Here is a 20,901-nt window from a genome sequence, read left to right as displayed (position 1 = left end):
CCCAATAATCCCACTTCTAGGTCTATATTCCAAGACATCAGAAACACCAATCAGAAGGGATATATGCACCCCTATGTTCATAGCAGCACAATTTACAATAGCTAAGATTTGGAAACAACCTAAGTGCCCATCAGCAGATGAGTGGATGAAAAAACTGTGGTATATCTACACAATGGAATACTATGCCGCTATAAAAAAAAAAAAGAAGGAACGTTTACCATTTGCAACAGCATGGATGGAACTGGAGAGCATTATGCTAAGCAAAATAAGCCAGTCGGAGAAAGATAAATATCACAGGATCTCACTCATATGTGGGATATAATGATCAACATAATTTGATGAACAAGAATAGATCCACAGACAAAAGGCAGAGGAGGTGGGGGGAGGGGGGTAGAGAGCAACCAAAGGACTTATATGCATGCATATTAGCATAACCAATGGACACAGACACTGAGGCGGTGGGGGCTTGCCCGGGGTAGGAATAGCTGAGGGGGGGTGGTCAATAAAGGGGGAGGAGAGACATATGTAAAACTTTAGACAATAAAAAAGAAAGAAAGATCCCTAACTGGTTTGACTCAGTGGATAGAGCATCGGCCTGGGGACTGAAGGGTCCTGGGTTTGATTCTGGTCAAGGGCATGTACCTTGGTTGCGGGCACATCCCCAGTGGAGGCAGCTGATTGATGTTTCTCTCTCATCAATGTTTCTAACTCTCTATCCCTCTCCCTTCCTCTCTGTAAAAAAATCAATAAAATATATTAGAAAGAAAGAAAGAAAGAAAGAAAGAAAGAAAGAAAGAAAGAAAGAAAGAAAGGAAGAAGCCATACTTAGCTACTCAAAAGCAGTTTTTCTCAGATTTTTCTGCCCCAACATGTGTACAAAAGTTTATAGGCAAGGGTCATGTTTGGTCAGTAATAATGATTTCATATGGCTATTTAAACAAAACCTCTGGGAGTTGCTAATGAACAGTTTGTTCCAGTTGTTACTAAAAATAAATGTCAGAAGAAGGGCAGTAGCTTTTGTAAGTGAGGCCCCAGAGATGTAGGGTCACCACGATCCAGATCTGGGCCTCTATCCTGCCGGCACAGAAATGCAGCGTCTGCCATGATTATCTGCCCACTCGTCTCCCAGGGCTCCACCCCTGCCCATTGTCTTACCTTGTGAATCCTGGAACCAGCTGGGCCCATGTCATGCTCCGCGCACCCTGAGGACTTCTGGAGAATGAATTTGTGTTCTCTTCTCCCCTTTCTTCGCCTCCAGTCTTCCCAATAACCTATGTGCAGGCTCAGGGAGAAAAGAATCAGTTTGCTTGCCTGAAATCGATGCCAGGCCATGGTAAAATTACAGGATTTCTTTCTGACCTTCTTCCATTTTTTCCTACATATAGTTGTTGAGCTTGTACTATGTACTGCGTGTCCTCGAAAAATGTTTCGTTCAACATCATTTCGTTGTAACATTGATGAGAAGAAAAAAAAATTCCTGGCTTGGGCCACTGTCTGTGTGGAGTTTGCATGTTCTCCCCATGTCTGCATGGATTCTGTCTGGGGACTTCAGTTTCCTTCCACATCCCAAAGATGTGCACATGAAGTACACTGGCCTGTCTACATTGTCCCAGTCTCAGTGAGTGTGGGTGGGTGTGAGTGGCCCTCTGATGGAAGGGCGTCCTGTCCAGAGTGGGTGCCCACCTTGTACCCTGAGCGGCCAGGAGAGGCTCTGCCACCTGTGACCTTGAACTGGAATAAATGGTTTGGAAAATAATTCTCTTACTGGTTTTCATTAATTTTACTTAAATGTATGCATAGCTCACATTTGGTTCAACGTTTAATATTAGAAGTTTGGTGATGTTTTTGTGAGCCCAGCTTCTGGCTGAGCCATGCTCCCCCTGTGGGAGCGCACTGACCACCAAGGGGCAGCTCCAGCGTTGAGCGTCTGACCCCTGGTGGTCAGTGTGCGTCATAGCGACCGGTCATTCTGCCATTCGGTCAATTTGTATATTAGCCTTTTATTATATAGGATATCAATTGGCCTATGATAAAATTGGTTTTTGCTTAAAGTCAGTTTCCAAGAACCTATCCACACTGAGTGAGGACTTACTGTACTTGACAAAGGGGAATGGAATAGTGGAGATTGGATTAGCTCCAACAAGGTTCATTCCTGGAGCGAGGACATTGCTGAACTAAAGCAGGGTTCTGCTAGAAGGAACGAGGGGGTAAGGTCCTTGCTGTTGGCTAGTTAATTAGGAGCAATGCCCAGGAAAGCCTTATTATCAACTTATCTGCTAGCCTTTGAGAACATACTACATGCAAGGCACTATATATTTCTGATTTTCATCTAGTCCATATGGATTTTTTAGAAATCCTCACTCAAGGATATGTGGGTTTGTTTTTTTTTAATTTTAGAGAAAGAGGAAGGGAGAGAGAGAGAGAAACATCAATGTGAGAGAGAAACATCCTGCACATGCCCCAACCTGGGATCAAACCCAAAACTTAGGTATGTGCCCTGATCAGGAATTGAACTCGCAATCTTTTGATGAAGAGGTGACGTTCCAACTAACTGAGCCGCCTGGTCAGAGTATGGCTGTGGTTTCTTTTTTAATGGCAGGAACTGTGGCTATTCACTTAGTAGCCACCCAATAAATATTTGTTGGTGCTTTTGTTTTTTTCAGTTTGATGGTGAAGGGTTGAGGGAAGGGTGTAGAATTCATTTTTTCTGGGTTCTTATGGTTCAAAGATTTAATTTTTGCCCTCACTGTTAAAGGAAATGAAAGATCTCCACATCTGTGTAATGGTCATTTAAATCATGCAGATGCAAATGAATCTCAAATATATCTTCTTAGCTGTAAGTTATCTCCTGGTCACCTTGTAAATTATTTGACTCAGTATGTAAGGCCCGTCTATATCACACTTACATATGTTAAATGAATTTAGACAGGCAATGTATGTGACTTGGCTAACTGGTCTCCTTTTTATGTGGCTTTTCCTCATTTTTTATTTAATAGGGAAATTGCTCTCCCACTGAATCTTAATTCACAATGTTAAGACTTCAGAAATGCAGTTTTATATTCAAAAGGAATTTCAATCTTCTTACTGTCAAACACACTGTGCTCTCACATGGGCACTTAATATTGTCAGGATGTCAATTTAATTTTGACAGGGCCCCCATAGATGGAATTTTCAACCTTTTATTCTTAGTTAATATGGATGAATAAGAGGATATTTGAGGTTTTTTCCCTCTCTGTTTTCATGGAAACATATGCTTGCCCATAAGATTGGATGACAGTAATATGTTTGTAAAGCACTCTAAACTTTTGAGTGTGAAGTTTCTGTACTGCTCAAGGCTTATTATTAACTGCCTCCAAATGGCTCCCCCGTTATTGTTATCCTCAAATGCTATTTTTTAAAAATATGCATTTTATTGATTTTTTTTTTTTACAGAGAGGAAGGGAGAGGGATAGAGAGTTAGAAACATCGATGATAGAGAAACATCGATCAGCTGCCTCCTGCACACCTCATACTGGGGATGTGCCCGCAACCAAGGTACATGCCCTTGACCAGAATTGAACCTGAGACCTTTCAGTCTGCAGGCCGACGCTCTATCCACTGAGCCAAACGGGTTAGGGCCTATGGTGCTCTTAATAGTCCTAGAGCACTGGAATCTTTGTTCCCACAAAGAAATGTTTTTTTCTACTTTCTTTTGGTGTAGCCCCACTTGGCTTTTAGATGTAGGAAGTTATAGCAACAAATCATTGTTCTTTGCTCTTTAGGTCATGCTAGTGTCTGATGATTAATAGGATGTAAGTTTTTAGATTTTTTTCCCATGAGTAGCAGTGGACTGAACTACTCTGAAGGCTCTTGTTATAGCTAGCTAAGGCTGCATAACAAATGATTTCAAAATGAAGTGGCTTAAAACAGTAGACATGTATTATCTCACACAGTTTCTGGGTGGAATAAGGGAGAGGTTTAGGTGGGTGGATTTGACTGAGGGCCTCTCATGAGGTTATATCAAAGTGTTGGCCTGGAGCTGCAGGTAGCTGAAGGCTTAATTGGAGCCGAACTGGGGTTTCCAAGATGGCTCACTCACACAGCAATTGGCTGGAGGCCCAAATCCTTGCCATGTGGGCCTCTGCTTGAATGTTCCTAGAACAGCAGCTGGCTTACTCCAGTCCAGAGTGAGTGATCAAAGAGAGAGACCAAGGAAGAAGCTGTTATGCCTCTTACAAAGCAAGTCTCTGGAATCATACACTGTCACTTTTGGCATATTCTCTTTATTAAAAATGAGTCCCTAGTGTAGGCCATACTCAGGGAGAGGAGAATCAAGCTCTACCTATTGAAGGGAAGTATAGCAAAGAATTTGTGGACACACTTTAAACCACTACAACTCTCTTGATTTCTCCCCTTTGTTACAAGGTATTTGCAAAAAACAAAGTCAGAGGTTTGTGGTCAGCAAATGGACAGATGAGTAATGTTCCCTCAATCTTGAGGTAAGTCATACAAGATTTCAGCCTTCTAGGACCGTGGTCGGCAAACTGCGGCTCGCAAGCCACATGCGGCTCTTTGGCCCCTTGAGTGTGGCTCTTCCACAAAATACCACGGCCTGGGCAAGTCTATTTTGAAGAAGTGGCGTTAGAAGTTTACGTTTAAAAAATTTGGCTCTCAAAAGAAATTTCAATCGTTGTACTGTTGATATTCGGCTCTGTTGACTAATGAGTTTGCCGACCACTGTTCTAACCTAACCAAAGAGGCGCTCCACCAAAACTCTAAAAGGATGGAGTAGAGACCAGCCGGCATGGCTCAGTGGTTGAATGTCAACCCATGAACCAGGAGGCCAGGGTTAAATACCCAATCAGGGCACATGCTCAGCTTTCAGGCTCCATCCCCAATAGGGGGCGTGCAGGAGGTAGCCCATCGATGATTCTCATCATTGATGTTTCCATGTCTCACTCCCTCTCTCTTCCTCTCTCTGAAGTCAGCAAAAAAATATTTTTTTAAGACCCCCAAAATAATAAAAGGATGGAGTAGAGGTTGGGTCTGAGAGAGACAGATTTCTTCTTTCAGCTTTTCCAATAATATTTTTTTGTGTGTCCCTGGTGAATATGCAGTGGCGAGGAGGTAGCTCTTCCCAGGGCATGTGTGCAGAATGGGAGAGCAGTAAGGATGGTTGCTGAGCAGGGATAGATGGGTTTGCATTTGGTTGTTTTTGCCTGGACTAATAAGTCAGATACAGCCAGCAGATGGTAAGATCTGGTAAGGGGTTAGCTGGTTCTGTTCCACTGTTGGTTGGCAAAGACCAGACACAGATGGTGAGAGCGAGGCTATGAGTGGAATCAACTCTTGGGATCGAGCAAGTGCCAAAGCCTCCTGCTGAAATTATCCGCAGCACCGCTGAGAGAAGTGCAGAATCTGCAGGCGGGATTCTAGGCTTGGATTTAGAGAACAGAAACCATGGTGGTTCTGGCTCTTATCGTAGGACGTGAGGAATGGAGCACTTGGTACCAGATGGAGAGGTTTTGAGAACAGAGCGTGACTGTCAGGCCACAGAGTGAAGCATCATGCCATAAAGACAGATGGCGAGAGGGGTGCCCCCGTCTGTGGTGGCTTACTGTCTTCTCAGTCCTCATCCTGCCTGTGCACCCTTCACACAGGGCCTCTTCCAGAGCTTCTACTGCCAAAGCATTTTGGTTTAGAAGTCAAATGTAAGTGTTCCAAGCTTTAATCCAGGCTAAGAGTACTTCATAGCTTTCCTTTTTTCTCACATTTAGAGACACCCAGATTTCTGATACACTAATAAGGGAATCATAGAATGGTGTAATTTATGAAACCAGGCAAAAGAAGATGCCATATAAAGACAAAGTAATGAAGAATAGTTTTTTCCCCCAGTACATTCCTGATATTAAGACACCAGTGCAACAGCAGAGGACCTGGAAAACATAGAACACAGAGATTTATACTTCAGGACACAGATCAAGTATACATGCCATCACCACACCAAAGAAATGCACTGGTTCTCCTGCTGCCACCTGTGGACGTAGGTGGGAGAGGCCTGCCTTTAAGGGGCTCTGCTCTGGCCCTTCTGCGGCTGCACTACCACCTACTGAGCAGAAGACCATCATTGGGGGGGGGGGGGGGGGGGGGCGAGGGGATGTGCTCTCTTGGAGTTGACTTGACTCCTTCAGAACAAAGACCTTGTTCTACTTACCCAGAAGCCAGAATTCCCTGCCCAAATGGCCCTGAGCCTGCATCCAGGGCTCATATAGACTTCTCCCCTAGGTCCTGAAATATTACTCCTGGACCCATGGAATGCCCCAAAAATGTCTGTTTTATAGAAGGAAAGGTGGGAACAGAGTTTGGACATGTGGGCTGGAGTGTCCAGGGAGTGGGGAGTACCTTGCAGTGTGGGGCTGAACTGGCTGTTTGGGTGGAGTGGGGGAGACTGCTCTTTGTGGGGACCAGCTCTCCCTGTTCCAGCAGGGAACTCTGAGAGGTCCCAGAATTCTAAGTGCAAACGTGGTCTTCCAATTTTTTAATTTCACATATTGTTGGCTTGTTTTATATGTTTTACTTATTTACTAGTAGACATTTGATATTTGAGACATGTAGCTGTTTGGTGGGTCCTACGAATGATAGGTTGGTTCTGGTTTCCCATTTAATGCAGAAGCAAGTTGAATCAGCTTGCCTCGTTTTTTAAGGCGTTTTACTGTTGGCTCCTCTGTAATCTTACCTCCCACTGCTCTTCCGCAGGAATTTTCCATCCACCAAACTGATCTACTCATAGGCAGGCTCCGCCCACATCGTTTTCTCTGTGCTCAGGTTCACACTTTTTTTCTCTGAAAGGCCTCCATTTTTGCCCTGCATTTGGAGAGGCCAAGCTACTGTTTTAAGACCCAGCTCATCGTTGTGCCTCCTCCCTCTGCACTCCTCTAACAGCTTTTGTCTGAGCCACTTACTGGCACTCAAAGTGTGCAACCACATGTAGTCATATTTCTTATTACGAGCAACATATGGCTATAAGATAAGGAGACATCAATACACAACAGTTTTCAAACCAGGAAAGAAGATTAAAAAAAAAAAAGTCAGAAGAGTAGCTAGAGAATCAGGAGAATCAGATACCAAAGGCTGCAGAAAGGTCATTGGGAAAGATTTCCCCCAAATAGACCATTTGCCCATTAGGAAAGAGGTCTTTTGTGGCCATTGAGAGAAGAGCAGATTGTGCGGGCAAAAGCAACATTGTAATGGGGAAAAACAGAGATGAGAAAGTAGAGATAGCAAATATACTTTGATGTTTCTCAAGAAGTATGATTCTGAAAAGAAAGAAGAAAGGAGATGGAGTAGCTTGAGAGGGTGGAAGAGGTACGTGGTTCTATTCTGTTCAAAAGATGGAGAAGATGGAGAATGTTTGTGGCAGAAAAGAGCTTGATTAGAGAGCGGAAACTGATAAGGAAAGAAAAGATAGTTGATTAAACAAAATCTGGGAATGGCTGAGCTCCAGGGCACAGGTGCTGGGGTTAACCTTAATGAGGAGAAAGGACACTTCTTGCTGCTATAGGTAAGGCAATGAGGAGGGGACAATGAATGAAGGCTACAGGACTGGCATAACAATGAAGAGATTGGATTTAGGGAGTGGCTGTCGTTGTAGAGGAAAGGTCTAGAGAGCCGGAGTTTTCAGGGGGCGGATCCAGATTTCATATATTTAAATATCACATTCTTCATTCATTCCTTTCACATTTATTCCGTGTCCTGCGTGTGCCAGGCACTGGGGTCTAGGGAGATACGACTTTTCTTGTAATTTGCTAGATTGGTGAGTCACTTAAGTAAGATTTACTTTTTACTTTTCTAGAAGGCTTTAAGTAGAAATAAATGCATGAATCAGAAGAGAGTCCTTTGTCAGACCAGATGTCCTGAGCTGGATTTTGGAAAACACGGGCATCTCAACAATGGCACCATGTCTGAGGTGGAGAGGGAGGAGAAGCCGAGATGGGGTTAAAAGGTAGTTTAGAACCAGGTAACCAAAGAGGTGCGTCTTCAACTAGCAAGAAGCGAACTTCATCCAGGCAGCGCTGTAACCAAGGGTAACAGCGCCTCTGCCCACACAGGTGTGAAGACCGGCTTCTTCCCTAAACCAGGGATGTCCACGAAGGCTGCGCTGGTGCAGACACAAGCCAGATTCGCGACCCAAGTTACTATCGCGCGCTCGCCCGCCGCCTCGGACTACGTCAGGTCACTGCTACCTCTGCTCCTGGTTTACTGAGGCGGGGCGGAGGAGGAGAAGAAGCGGTGGGCGTGGCAAATTACCTTTCCTATTTTACAATTGGTAGTAACCGGCTCTGAGTCCCGCCCCCCACGCTGCCGCCGACAGGCTCTGGGCGCTGTCACTCGAGCCGCCGCTCCCGCCCCTCGCCGTGGCTGGGATCTCGCGGGAAGAGCGGCGGGCACGGCTGTGGCTCGGTCTCCTGGCTGCGCGCGGAGCGGGAGGGCTCTTCTCACACCAGCGCTTCCTCGCGGAGAGGTTGGAGCTGCGGCAGCCGCAGGCCTGGGCCGCCCCTTCTCTGCCGCCGCCTCCTCTTCCTCAGGGCTCCCCAGTCCGCTCGCCCTCCGACGCTGCCCAGGTAAGGAAGCCCGGAGCGCGTCTCCGCCGAGGAGCGTTCGAGGAGCGGGGGATTCGGAGCCGCCGGGGCAGTCGGGCTCCCGACGGGGGCGGCTCCGGGGGCGGCTCCCGGGGCAGCGCGGCGCTGCCTGATGGGCGCAAAGCTTGGCGGGGCTCGGGAGTGCAGGAGGCGGTGTGGCAGGATCGGGTGCGGGCGCCCAAGGGCGGTGTGGCCGGAGCTCCTCGGGGCGAGGGGGCGGTTATTAGGGTCCTAGGGCTCTGGTGGCTTTGGCGGGTGGTGGCGGCGGGGGTGGTAGTGGCGTAGAGGGTGCTGGGTCTTGGGGATCGTGGGAGAGTTATCAGGGTCCTGAGGTTCCTTGGGGTGGTGTGGCGGGGTTCCGGGACAAGGGGTTCCTTTACCGGGGTCTTAGGCTCTTCGAGTGCAGAAGATTCAGTTTAGCAAGGTGCTAGGTCTCCGAAGGGGCAGGTCTCGGGGGTCTGGGGGAGGTCTTTTGAGCGGGAGTGGGTGTCTGTTTCGCATTTCTGGGTGAAGAAGCAGTTTATTAGGGTCCCGGGCAAAGGGGTCAGTGAATCGGGGTCTCCGGGCTAGAGGGCGAGGTGCCTGCGCCCTGCTGGGGCCGGCCGGGCGCCGTGGTGTGCTGCTGGGGGCGGAAGGGTGCACCGCGGAGACCAGCGTCTTTATTGGGGTTTTTGCTTTGCCCAGAGGGGGGCGGTAACTTGGCACGGTCTCCAGTCTTTATGGGGAGGGTGTGGAGGGGTCGGGGCGAGTTAGCGGGTTCCCGGGTGATCTTGAATGGAGGGCGCGGCTCAGCAGGCGCCGGGGCGACTCGCAGCGAGAGGGGGCTGGCTTTCAGGGGCATCCTGAGCCGGCCCAGGGGACCGTCTGGTTGGTCAGCATCCTGGGACAGGTCTTTCTTTCGAGATGAGGATGTACGCAGTGCTTAGTTGGAAGGTTGGTCCGTTTTGTTGACTAGTTGGGGAAAGAGTGGGTTCGTCCTGCAGTTTTCTTTTCTCTGCCCCAGGAGCCCTGTGGGGGCGTGCTGGCCTTGCTGCTCGGGGATCAAGAGCGGCAGCAGTCCCTTAGGCGGGGGGTGTAGACTGTAAGTTTTTTAGGAGGCGAGTGCCCTCGGGTGCCAGCGTAGAAGCCGCCGAAGACGGGGAAGAATGTGTAATTTTGGTTTTGGCTTCCCTTTCCTAGGTGATCTGCTTTGCCGGTACTGTCTTTGATCTGCACCCAAGTCTTGTCTGAATGTTAGGTCAAGTCAAGTGGTGCTGGGAAAGTGTGTTCTGGCTTCTCTAAACTAGAAGCATGTGTGGATAAGGATAACTTCAAGTTTAGCCTCCAAGCAACACACTGGAACTTGAAGTTGCAAAGCTAAAACTCTGCAACAGTGTCATTTGAGACCCGCACGGGTGACTAACAGAGAGCTCTGTTAGAGAATCTTGCTTAACAGTTTTATTGTAAAGGTACAGTCATGAAACTTATGTAGAGTTCTTGGTAACTAGCCCGGACTTAGATGCAATTCAAATAAAACGACCTGTATATATGTGAAATGTGGCTTAAAAAAAAAAAAACTATGGGTCAGAGTCTGTGAGTTTGCCTGATAATTATTCTGGTTAGATAGCTACTTTATCATAGAGGCCTGTAAATGAAGTCTGATGTGGCAGGCAGTGGAGCTCATAGTAATTCTGTAATTTTAGGTAAACAGACAAATTTAAGTATGCCAAAGCAAAGAATTGTGTCTTTTTCTTTTGGGTTTAGAACCAGATAGATTAGGGAAAATGTACTTAATCCTTGAATATTGCAATCATTTTAAAAAACAATGGAATCCTGCATAGCAAATATTTAAGTCTTTGGAGAGCTTACCGCTTACGTTGTTCTTTGTTGTTGCTGTTGTAATTAAAACCAAAATACCTGATTGACTTTTATAGCTATCAAAACTGATCAGTTGAGCACCACTTGACTTGACCTAACATTCAGACAAGACTTGGGTACTACAGCCAAAGCAGATCACCTAGGAAAGGGAAGCCAAAACCAAAATTACACATTCTTCCCCATCTTCCCCAAACAAACAAGAACCCCCTCCCAAAACGTAAGCAAACTTTTTTCTCCTCACTTTTGAAAGACAAATGACAAATTAAACAGATTTCAATAACTAAAGCAGCTTTTCTAATTTCTAAGTAAACATAATGATCAGTCAACAAGTATTTGATTAGCTGCTAGGTGTCAAGCACTGGAGGTACAATGATTCCAGCTCTCATGTAACCTACATGGATCGAGAGAAGGGCAACTACTAAATACATACATAAAATAATTGAGATGCTGACAAGGAAGAAATAAAAGCATACTTGGGATTTAGCTCACTTTTTAAATAACCCCTGAATGATAATATAATTGATGTCTGTTGTGATAACTAGAAACCAAGCAAGATAATGATCTACCTTCTGAATTATTAAAGAAAGATTACATTATGATCAGTAGAGTTTGGGTATTAAATATATAGTATTGACTCTTTGAGGATTAGCACCTGTTGTTATGTAAGCATAAAAAAGTCTGTAAGAACACACATCAAATTTACCAGTGTTTGGAGGATTTTTCAAGAGAAAATTGCAAAGACATAAAACAGCTTATTAACTTTATATTTTTATATTATTTGAATCTTTCAATGAGCAGACATTAATTAAGTGTAAATTAGAGAAGTGTAAAAATTAAAAATTTTGATCACTGGGCAAATTTGTGAAAAGTATAGTATTTATCAGACTTTTGTCAATATTGCCATGTCTACTTGTTTGTATTAGTGAAGGGAAAATATATATTTTAAGGATCTAAAAATTATAGGGGTGAGGAGCATGACAAAATAAGAAAAAGACTGAAACGTAAGTAAAATGTTAAAACATGTTAAAATGTTTGAAATTTAATTATATAAAGATAAGTTAATCTTTGGCCTTTCTTTTTTCAAATTTAACTGTGTCCCAAGCTTGACAAAGGAAGTTTTTAGACTCTCTGCAGAAGAATAGGGTGTATTTTAATGGCAGAGGAGGAAGTGTTCTTGTTTTGTGAAACACAAGCAAATCTAATAGATAGGTTTTCCTTCTGAGGCATATGAAACGTAAAGATAGTTCATATAGTTCATTATTACACTGCAGAAAATTACAATAGCAGTGTCTTTTGGATCATCATTCAGCATTCTAGAGTCATAAATATGATATACTAAATCAGTTTCTAGAAAGGAAATAATAAGACATGGATTCCCATCTTCAGTGTGCAACTAACCATATGACCACAGGTAATTCCTTAGTCTCTCAGTGCCTCAGTCTCTGATTATATAAAATTAAAGCAAGAGAAATCTCTGTAAATAATCTATATAAATTCCAAGGATTTTATTGCATTGGTTTTTATGTTGCAGATCTGCAGTATTATATGCACAAAAAGAGATAGATGCCATAAGAGTAGCTAGTACTCAGGATACAACTAGTTTCATGTAATTTTTACAAGTCATACCTAATTTTAGAAGCCTCTTCCTTTTTAAGGTTTATGAGGAGTACTTAATTCCAGAATATACATTCCGAAGGTAAACGATTTCCTTTTGATAATTTAGCTTAACTGTTAAAGCGTTGTTGGTTTTATTTCTGATCCCTGATTCTATAGTAGAATATCTATATGATAATCTAATGTCCTTATTTAACTCTGATTGTAGAATGAGGTCTCTAGTGGTTGACCCCCTTTAATCCATACTTTACACTAATGCCAAGGTGATTTTTCTAAAATGCAAATCTGTCCAGTGCTTCTTTCTTAAAACCTATACTCCTTCCTTATCTATAGTGTTTAGTCAAAACTTATTTATTGTTACAAGGCCCTTCATCATCTGACTCATCTCTTGCCATTGCCCCACCATAAACTTCAAGCGCTAAATGTATTAATAAAATCAGTTCACTGAAAGAGCCATACTCTTTCCTGATTTAGAGTTTTTTCATATATTCGCCCTGTTGCTTAGAATACTTTTCCTTTTCCTGTCTTGTAGACAAAGACTACTGATTTTTCAAGATACAACCAAGCTCTATCAGCTTTTTAAGTCTTCAGTGTCCTTTGCCCTCCTTCTTCCCACCCCACTAGGTTATTCACTCTCTATGTTTTATTCATTCTCTGATGTTACTTGGTTTGCTATAATTATTTATGTCTGTCTCCTCCTGGACTCAAAGGCAAGTTTATATTTGTCTTATTACTTTTTCAATCTCTATTGCTTATTTTACATTGTTGTTTCTCATTACATGTTTGAACTCTCAATGCCAATATTAATCCTTTATAATACAAGCCTAATATGCTAAGTGTCGGGTCAGCTTTTCAACCAATCAAAGTGTAATATGCTAATGATATGCTAAGGCCACTCAACTGCTCACTATGACATGCATTGACCACCAGGGGGCAGACAGTCGACTGGTCGACCAGTCGCTGTGACGTGCACTGACCACCAGGGGGCAGCCGCTCTGACCAGTAGGTTAGCTTGCTGCTGGGGTCCTGCTGATCGGGACTGAGCAAGACGGATGGACATGCCCTGGAGCCCTCCTATGGTCCCTCCCTGGCTATCCAACCTCCAGCGTTCCTCCTTGGACCCAATCGTGCACCGGTGGGGTCCCTTGGCCTGGCCTGTGCCCTCTTGCAATCTGGGACCCCTCGGGGGAGCCAGCCCAATCCCGCAGGCCAGGCCAAGGGACCCCACTGGTGCACGAATTCATGCACTGGGCCTCTAGTTTCTTTGTACTATCTAAGATGAGTTAAGCTGAAATCTTAGTTTTGTTCTATTTTTCTAAAACTTGGGGCTTTCTAAATTATCGTATTTTCTTGCCTCACTGACCTCAAATTGACATTCGATCTGTAGTTCTTATTCATTTACTGGTAAGATGTGAGACTACTGCAACTGTAGGAGTTAAGGATTACTCTGTTAAACTTGCAGAAAAGTCTTGCCGAATTTTGAGGTATCCTTATATCTAAAATTGCTAAGAGAATTATGAACTAGTTTGGGTATTTCAGATCTTGGATATCAGTGATTTGGCAGATATTTTACCTGGGCTGTTTTCTTTTATGGGAAATGATTGCTGCCAATGTGTATGGGTTTTTATATTCACTTAATGCTTTACATACATTGCTGTTAATTTTCAAAACAAGTCCTGTAGATTTAATAATTTACTCAGGGTCATTATCTGCTAAAAAGCAGGTTATGACTAGATCCAGGTCTGTCTTATTCCAGATTCTATGATTTTTTAAAATACTACATTACTTTCTGAATATGACTGTTTACTCAATATATTTTAAGTTATTAATAGATACTTGACTCATTGTATAAATTGAAAAAGTAGGTTATAAGGTTTATCTATTCAGATTTTTCAAAAAAGCTAAGGAGAATTTGAGGTTGATCGGACTTTAGAGACCATTTAATCCAACTCCTTCATTTAGCATATGAGGGAGCGTGACATAGCAAGAGAAGTTGAATGACTTGCTCAGGATCACACAGCTAGTTGGTTAAGAGTTTCTTTAAGTTAGTTGTGAACATGGTATTATAAAACCATTATTTGAAAGGAATATCAGATGCCAGGTCCCCCACCCCCATCCCAAGGAAAAAAAAAAAGCCTAGAGTGGCCTTTAGAAAAGTGATGTCGAGGATCTCAGAGTCTTAAGGACATGGCTGAGGTAATCCTGACTTTGCATCATGACACATGGAAACGCCTCAGAACCTTTACTCACATAGTTCCCTAGTCTTGGTCTCTTTCCTTCCTCTTTTTATTTTTAAAAAATCTATCCACAGTTTACTAATCTTATGCCTGATGAAGTTATTATTAGCATTGGCCTTACCAGTAACTATTTAAGTACTGGGTCAAGTACTAGGGATACAGAAAAGCATAACATTTAGTCACTGTTCTGAAAAGGCATGGTTTATTTGGGAGTGGGAGGCAGTATGTATTTAATTGCAAGGTAGTATATAAAGATGCCATGAGTGATACAGCTGTAGGAGCAGAGAAGATTAGATAAATATAGAGAGGCTAGTGGTTATAGAAGTTTCTGTGTAAAAAAGGTTTATCTTAAGTTAATCTTTAAGTAAAGAGTTGGAGTGGTATGAAAGAAGGAAGAGACTGGGGAAAAGAACCTCTTGCTCTTATCCTTGCTCACTTCCCTTCAGTGACAGTGGCCTCCTTGCTATTTCAGAAGACCTAAAACTTGTTCTTCCAGATATCCATGTGTCTCCTTCCCTACTTCCTTCACATCCTTTTTTTTTTTTAAATATATTTTATTGATTTTTTTTACAGAGAGAAAGGGAGAGGGATAGAGAGTTAGAAACATCTATCAGCTGCCTCCTGTACGCCCCCTACTGGGGATGTGCCCGCAACCAAGGTACATGCCCTTGACCGGAATTGAGCCTGGGACCCTTGAGTCCGTAGGCCGACGCTCTATCCACTGAGCCAAACGAGTCAGGGCCTTCCTTCACATCTTAATTAAAAGATCACTCCTTCTATGATGCCTTTACTGTCTACTTTGTTCAAAATTACAATATCCCTTTCAAACATACTCTTTGTATTTCTCTTCCCTGCTTTGTTTCAACATACTCTATATTTTTATTGTCCTTTTACCCCTACTATAGTTTAAGAGCCATGAGGGCAGGGATTTTTATGCATTTTATTCAATGCTTTATACCTAGCACCCAGAACAATACCTGTTTCAGAGTAGGTACCCAAATTTTAGTTGAATGAATAAGACAATTGAACTTTAAAGCAGAAATGTAAAGATCATTTGATCTAACCTTTCCTTCCTTCCTTCCTTCCTTCCTTCCTTCCTTCCTTCCTTCCTTCCTTCCTTCCTTCCTTCCTTCCTCCTTCTTCCCTCCCTCCTTCCCTCCCTCCCTCACTTCTGGCTGGTATGGAAGAGAAAGAACTTTTTTTTCTTCTTCTTCTTCTTTTTTTTTTTTACTTTTATAGGACAGTAAGTTACAGAAATCATACACAATTCCATGAATTTCTACATGTGTAAACTAAATGTGTAATCACCAACCAGATCAAGATATAGAATACTTCTAGGATCTTAGAAGTCTTTCTCATACTTTCTCCTAGTCAGTACTTCCCAAGGTAACCACTATTTTGACCTCCATTACAATAGATTAGTTTTGCTTATTCCTGAACTTCCTGTATATGGAATCAAATCATTCTTTTATATCTGGTTTCTTCTGTGAGATTCATCCATGTTTTTAGAGTTAGCAGTAGTTTATTATTTTTCATTGTGTAGTATTTCATTTTATGAGTGTGTGTGTGTGTGTGTGTGTGTGTGTGTGTGTGTATTTCTCTTCTACTCTTGATAGATATTTGGGCCATTTCCAGTTTTAGCTCTTAGAAACAAAGCTGCTATGAATAACTTTACACTTGTCTTTTGATGGGCATAAGGTTTCATTTCTTGGCTAAATAACTAGGAATTAACCTACAGGTGCACATAATTCTTAATCCCACGTGGTTCTTAGCACATGCTAGATGGTCATTAACTGATGGAAGATTATTATTATTATTATTTTAATAGAGAGGAAGAGGGAGGGAGAGAGAAACTTTTATGTGAGAGAGAAATATCAATCAGTTGCCTCCCATATGTGCCCCGACCAAGCAATCGAACCCACAGCCCGAATATGTGCCCTGACTAGGAATCAAGCCTGCTACCTTTTAGTGTATGGGACAACACTCCAACCAACTGAGCCACACTGTCCAGTGTGAAGATAAATTATTAACTAATCATGTACTGTGAGATTATCTCAAACTTAGTAAAAATATTGGAGAACATCCCTATACATTTCTCTTCCCCACCTTTAAAAAACACACCCATATTCTTTATTAATTGCTCTCCCTCCTCCAGAAGATGGGAAAAATATGTGCATAAAAGAGAAAAATCAAATTAATTTCAAAATGTGAATTTCAGACCTTATTGGCTATTTTCCTATATTTTTTCCATAATAAAAGTCAATTCTTTCTGACAGTTTGGTTTTATCATACATTATATTTTTCTACTATTTTATAGTTTGAAATCAATGGGTGGAAGAACTATGAATCTGTTTTTTATTTCTTTTATGTGTTAATACCTTATGTTTGGGGATATGTCAAGCAAAGGCTTTCTTTGATGGCCTTATCATTTTAGAAGTGGTTTTTAGTTGGTGAAGAATGCAAATGAGAGCCCCTACAATAACAGGAAAAATCCTGATAAATATTTTTCTCATTCTGGAAAAGTTTTCAATTCCCCTTTGAAGTGATTCCTAAGCATAAACCTTGAAAGATGGATAGGAAATAAGGTGGATGGGATACCCATAGGAAATGGGTAACAGCACACTATAGGTAGGAAACTGCATTTGCAGAGAGAGCAGAGCAGATTTGGGGATCTGCAGGCAATTCAGGAGGGCTAGAAGGGTGGCTTTCAAACTATAACATGCATATGAATCTCCTGGTAGGAGTGGGGCTCATGAATTTGTAGTTCTAAAATGTTCACAGTTGATGGAGATGTTGCTGGTTCAAGGATCACACTTTGCAAACCACTGGGGTAGAGCATAGGAAGCAAGTGAGAATGAAGGAGGAGGGAGTAAAAGCAAGGCATGAAGACTCTTGTAAACACTGCATTTCAGGCAGTGGTAACCCACTGAAGGATGCTAAGCGTAATAGTGACTTGGTGAGATTTGTGATTTCCTAGTGGGCAACTAGTGGTGGAAATAATCTTTAAGGGTAAACTCCATCTACATTTGAAACTACAGATTAGTTAATGTGTGAGAAATTATAATTTACCCATTCATTAATAAATATTGCTTCTCCCACTAGCAAACTCAGTCCATTTAAAAGAAAAGTTTGGTTATATTTATTAATTTGGATGTTATATGTTAGTTTAATCAGTTCCTTCTTCCAGGGATATTATTTATCCTAATAAGTATAATAATTTAACTCCTAACAATATTAATCCTGTTTGATAGGGTTTAAATTTTGTCCATATTTTATCATATGATCCTCTGAAATTTTCCTTTTTTAATCTTTATTTATTTATTTTTATTTTAAATTCTTTATTGTGTAAAGAATTACATGAGTCTCCTTTTAGCCCCATTGACCTCTCCCCAGCCGCTCCCATCCCCCAGCAGATGCCCTCACCCCCCTACTGTCTGTGTCCATTGGTTATACTCATATGCATGCATGTAAGTCCTTTGGTTGATCTCTTAACCCCTTACCCCCCCGCCTTCCCTCATAGGTTGGACAGTTTGTTCAATTCTTCTATGTCTCTGGTTCTATTTTCGTTCATCAGTTTATGTTGTTCATTATATTTGAAATTTTATTTTTTATTGTATTGATTTCAAAATAAGCTAGCTAGCTGCCTGGCCAGTGTTGCTCAGTGGTTGAGCATCAACCCATGCACCAATGGTTGAGCATCAACCCATGCATTGGTTCCATTCAGGGCACACGCCTGGGTTGTGGGCTCAATCCCCAGTGGGGGCCATGAACGAGGCAGCTGATGAATGTTTCTCTCTCATCAATGTTTCTTTCTCTCCTTCTCCCTTTCTCTCTCTTTAAAAAATCAATAAAAACATATTTTTAAAAATAAAATAAAAATAAGCTAGCTGGGAGTGCTATTGCATGGTAGGAATCATCTTAATGATACATAGTATATGGGCTATTTTGTCATTGGCTTCCATAAAAGTTTACACTTAATTTATTTCAGCTGTTTAAATACCACATCAGTATTAAACTTAAGAATATATGTGTGTGGTCTATACATATACACACATATGTATATAATGTTTTCCCCCTGATTTTATAAGTTCTAGGAACTCATTTTAAAATCTTGGAGAAACACAAAAGACAAAAATCTAATGCCTTAACCCAAATATAAGTATTGCTAACATTATGGTGTATATTCTTCCACCTCCCATGAATATATTTATTCATTGTATACTGTTTATCCCCCTAGCAAGCAATAAATTATGAAGAATTTTTTACTTTGTTAAAATTGTTTCAAAACCTAATTTTAATATCTGCATAATATTCTATTGAGTAGATGTATGATTTAACCATTACTAATTATTGAACATTTTACTCCTCTGATGATAGTGTTGATGAAAATCTTTCTGCATAAATGTGTCTCCATACTTGATTATTTTCTTAGGACAGGAATAAAAATATTCAGTCAAAAGGTAAGAACTTTAAAAAATCATACATATTGACACATTGCGTTCTAGAAAGGTTATGCCAATATTTAATATTAGTTTTAAAAATCTTTCCTAATTTTATAAACAAAAATGATCTTTAATTTGTATTTCTTTGATTATAAGTAAAGTTGAGCATTGTAAATTATTTTTAAAACAATTACATATAAAGTATATTTTTTAGCTTTCTAAATATATATTGTTGAAAATATTACATATGTCCCCTTTTTCTCCCATTGACCCTTTCTAGCCCACACCCAACCCCCACCCCTGGCCTTCACCACCCTGTTGTCTGTGTCCATTGGTTATGCATATATGCATACAAGTTCTTTGATTGATCTCTACCGACCCACTCCAGCCTTCCCTCTGAGATTCAACAGTCTGTTCCATGCTTCTATGTCTCTGGATTTGTTTTTTGTTTTTTTTTTAATTGAATAAATCTTTATTGTTCAGATTATTACAATTGTTTCTCCTTTTTCCCCCCATAGCTCCCCTCCACCCCGTTCCCACTCCACCCTCTGCCCTTACCTCCCCCCCACAGTCCTCATCCATAGGTGTACGATTTTTGTCCAGTCTCTTCCCGTACCCCCCACACAGCACCCCTTTCCCCCTGAGAATTATCAATCCACTCCCATTCTATGCCCCTGATTCTATTATATTCACCAGTTTATTCTGTTCATCAGATTTTTAATTCACTTGATTTTTAGATTCACTTGTTGATAGATATGTATTTGTTGTTCATAATTTTTATCTTTACTTTTTCTTCTTCTTCCTCTTCTTAAAGAATACCTTTCAGCATTTCATATAATACTGGTTTGGTGGTGATGAACTCCTTTAGCTTTTTCTTATCTGTGAAGCTCTTTATCCGCCCTTCAATTCTGAATGATAACTTTGCTGGGTAGAGTACTCTTGGTTGTAGGTTCTTACCATTCATCACTTTGAATATTTCTTGCCACTCCTGTCTGGCCTGCATAGTTTCTGTTGAGAAATCAGCTGATAATCGTATGGGTGCTCCCTTGTAGGTAACTAACTGTTTTTCTCTTGCTGCTTGTAAGATTCTCTCTTTGTCTTTTGCCCTTGGCATTTTAATTATGATGTGTCTTGGTGTGGTCCTCTTTGGATCCCTTTTGTTTGGAGTTCTGTGCGCTTCCTGGACTTGTAAGTCTATTTCTTTCACCAGGTGGGGGAAGTTTTTGGTCATTATTTCTTCAAATAGATTTTCAATATCTTGCTCTCTCTCTTCTTCTGGCACCCCCATAATTCTGATGTTGGTACACTTGAAGTTGTCCCAGAGGCTCCTTACACTATCTTCAACTTTCTGGATTCTCTTCTCTTCTTGCTTCTCTGGAGGGGTGTCCTTTGCCTCTTTGTATTCCAAATCTTTGACTTGATTCTTGCATTTCTCTAGTCTGCTGTTGGGTCTCTGTATAATATTTTTATTTCAGTCAGTGAATGTTTAATTTCTAGTTGGTCCCTTTTCATATCCTCAAGGGTCTTATTAAATTTATCGGCCTTTTCTAGGAGATTCTTGAAAAACCTTATAACCGTGGTTTTGAACTCTATATCCAGTTGTTTGTTCTCCTCCATTTCTTTCTTTTGTGATCTTTTTCCTTGCCTCCTCATTTTCGCTGCTTCCCTGAGTTGGTAGGGTAGCTTTGTGTGCTAGGTGTCCTATATGGTTCAATGGGTCAGCCTCCCCAGTTACCTGAGGTGGACACTCTTAGTGCACCCCTTTGTGAACTGTGTTTACAGCCTTGTTGTAGTTAAGTCTTGATTGTTGTTGGTGTCACTGGGAGGAATTGACCTCTAGGCCAATTGGCTGTGAGGACCCGCTGTGTCTATAATGGAAGAATTGCTGTGGTGGAGACACGTTTATGGGGCAGGACTTGTTCCAGTGGGGCTTTGGTGCTCACTGAGTCTGCTCTTGAATGTGTCTCTTATGAGAGTAGTTGAAATCTGGTATCGTCTCACACAGACCACTAGATACACTAGTTCTGGATCTCCAGTGAGGTGCAGGTCAGCTACTGCCTGAGGCCACCCAGCAGGAGCTACAGTGAGAACTACAGTTTTCTCCTCTTTGCTTGGGATTTGGAGGTTTTGGAG

At 41.8% G+C, this 20,901-nt stretch overlaps 1 protein-coding gene across 1 annotated transcript in view; it reads left to right on the top strand.

Moving 5' to 3' along the window:
* Positions 1 to 8,453: 8,453 nt before the first annotated feature.
* Positions 8,454 to 20,901, top strand: part of GLCE (glucuronic acid epimerase) — a 106,341-nt gene continuing 93,893 nt past the window's right edge. The window contains exon 1 of the mRNA XM_008139083.3: positions 8,454 to 8,600. The gene's annotated coding sequence lies outside the window, so the exon portion shown is untranslated. The remainder of the gene's footprint in view (positions 8,601 to 20,901) is intronic.

This window comes from Eptesicus fuscus, chromosome 5, assembly GCF_027574615.1.
Source record: "Eptesicus fuscus isolate TK198812 chromosome 5, DD_ASM_mEF_20220401, whole genome shotgun sequence".
Lineage (NCBI taxonomy): Eukaryota > Metazoa > Chordata > Mammalia > Chiroptera > Vespertilionidae > Eptesicus > Eptesicus fuscus.
This window is presented reverse-complemented; position numbering and strand designations above follow the sequence as displayed.